Source organism: Amphiura filiformis, chromosome 15, assembly GCF_039555335.1.
Source record: "Amphiura filiformis chromosome 15, Afil_fr2py, whole genome shotgun sequence".
NCBI lineage: Eukaryota > Metazoa > Echinodermata > Ophiuroidea > Amphilepidida > Amphiuridae > Amphiura > Amphiura filiformis.
Window position 1 is genome coordinate 49,330,837 of NC_092642.1, and position 2,944 is coordinate 49,333,780.

Genomic DNA, 2,944 nt, shown 5'->3' on the forward strand with positions numbered 1-2,944 from the left:
ATACAATATTGATCTTCCACATGTCCGTGTGGATATTAAAACATTACTAAAATATAAAATATACAAGTTTGTTAAAAGATAATTATAATGCAAAAATGTACATAGACTAATACAATATTTCACTAAGAGACAAAAAATTTATAATAAATGAATATGATAAAAATAATCTGCATTCATCCTCATATCATTGTTATTCTTCTTCTTCTTATTATTATTATCATTATATTATATTATTAAATAAACTTTGTTTATATTATTAACATTGTTATTATTATTATTATTATTATCATATTATTATTATTATCATCATATTATATTATTAAATTAACTTTGTTTATATGTTTTGTGTTACTCCCCATTGGATGTTGTGTCATACTTTCATTGTTTTTAATTTTATCCATTGCTTGTTGACACTTGTATCCTTTTGGATCCATCCTTTGGTCGTCAGTTGGAACAAATTTTCACTGTTTTTATACATATTATAATTAATAATTAAATATAAATTTATTATTATTATTACTATTTATTATTATTACTATTTTTATCATTGAGTTCTAATTATTTCATTATTTTGGGTAAGCCTGCTGCTAAAATATCTGGCCTGTAATATATACTGAGAAAAAAAAATCGTTCCTCTATTTTGTTATAAAATATCCTTTCTTTGCTTCCTTCACGGGTTTATCATGACTTAATAAGTGCATGCCCGACGGCCCCATACTACGCCGCACCGCCGGGAGATCAAGCAATCGATCGTGCATCAATCAACAGCAGCACAATACCCGCGGTATAAAAAGGGGGCGAAAGTGCACGGGTGCGAAATAGAAAGGGGGCGAAAGTGCACGGGTCCGAAATTGAAAGGGTGCGAACCGTCCAGCATTCCTGCACCCTACCCCCACCCCAAAAAATCCTGGCTATGAGCCTGCCGATAAATACAGGCTACTTTTAAAATCATAGTAATAATGATCACTACCAAATCTAATTCACACACACACAAAGCAGTATCTATAATTTATATCAATTTATGTTTATTTTTGTCATTTGTATACAGTACATTGAATAACCAAAATTTGCTATATATAGTACAGCTGCCAAGCTGAATCATTGTGCATTTTGTGATAAAAGCATGAGAGTATCCAAACATGAAGAACATGGTCCAAAGTTTATTTTAAGACATGGAGGCATTTCGTATTTGAACCCTAGTCACGAAAGGTCATAGAGGGATAAAAAAAATTGAAAATGCTCCAATGATGTTAACAAATGTACCAAATTGTTTGTCTGATCACAAGTTAAGGATTTTGAAAATATATAGTTTGTGCTATCTACGACTTCTCAATCATTACAGAGTTTATATTCTACAAAAACCTAATTTTTAACAAATTTTATGTCAAACTGCACATTTTGGTTGTACAGGGGTAAAGTTAACCTACTGAGATTGAGGTTGAAAATGTTAAATACCATTGGTTGGCTGTAGGGCCCTGTTGATCGTTGACTTCCATTGTACATAACAAGTAAAGAGCACATTTAGATGGCAAATACTATACCTTTTCAAGACAAACAATTTGCCACCAGATTGGCCAAAATCAGAGCAAGTTAAAATTGTTGCCCCAAACAACCAAAAATGTGCTGGTTTTACACAAAAATTAGGTTTTTGTAGAACAACTAATGATGGGTAGATAGCAAACTATACATTTTTCAAATGATTGTGATCACACAAATAATTTGGTGTATCTGTCAACAAGATTAGAATATTTTCAAATTTTTACCCCTGCATGACCCTTTGTTGAGGTTAAAATCTAAATTGATGGCTCAATTTTGGAATTGGGCTGTTCCAAAATGCCTCAGCGTCTTAAAATAAACTTTGGACCAAATACTTTATGAGTGACAAACTCTCATGCTTTTATCACAAAGTGCACAATTGTACCAAAATAGACTTAGCAGCCATACTAATAGGTAGAACTTCTATATTTATTTTAGTTATACAGCTCAAGCATGTTACATTCATATAGTATATGATGTCCGATTAACAATACCCAACTAAAATGAAAGCCAGGTAATATAGATAACATACATTGCTTCTTTCACCTACTGAAATTATTGGGGTGAAAATATATAATGCAAATGGTTAGAAATGTTCACTTTTTTTTTGTAAGCGTTATAAACAATGCTCTTAAACTGGTACCTGTATTTTCATTGTTTTCATAAGCATTTCACAAATAATATACCTCCCATTTGAAAATTTGAAAATGCAAACAAAACTGGTTGCACACAAAGTTTGTCTTTCCGGTTTTGAGTTGAGCAGCTAATTGGGCTATTCCAATTGAAATCCATACACCCCCTATGGAATATATGACCTAAGTCTCACACACAGGGGGTGTAGATTTCAAATGTTGTCACCCATTTCAACTGTAATCGCCCATTACCATGAGTCTATCACCTTATAGGTGAAGGTGCTGGATTGACTATACTTCAAGATTTTTTTTCCAACTCCATCCCCCCCAATGTCAAAAAGAAATCTACGCCACTGTTGATCAAAAGGGTGGCAAATTGTCCTTTAGCTGAAATAAATCATAAAAAGTATAGCTTTGGACAAAGTCAGAGCAAGTTGAAATTGTTACACGTACAACCAAAAATATGCTAGTTTTATCCAAAAATTGTGTTTTTGTAGAAAAACTCTGTTATGATAAGTTGTGGATAGCACATTACATTTTTTGAAATCCTTGTGATCAGACAAGTAATTTGGTGTATCTGTCAACAAGATTAGAATATTTTCACTCTTTGTGAGGTTCAAATTCAAAATGCCTTGGCATTTTAAAATAAACTTTGGACCATATACTTTATGTGTGAGGAACTCTCATGCTTTTATCACTAAGTGCACAATTGTACCAAATTAGGGAGCTTAGCAGCTGTACTAATAGGTACATGTAGAACCTCTATATTTATTTTA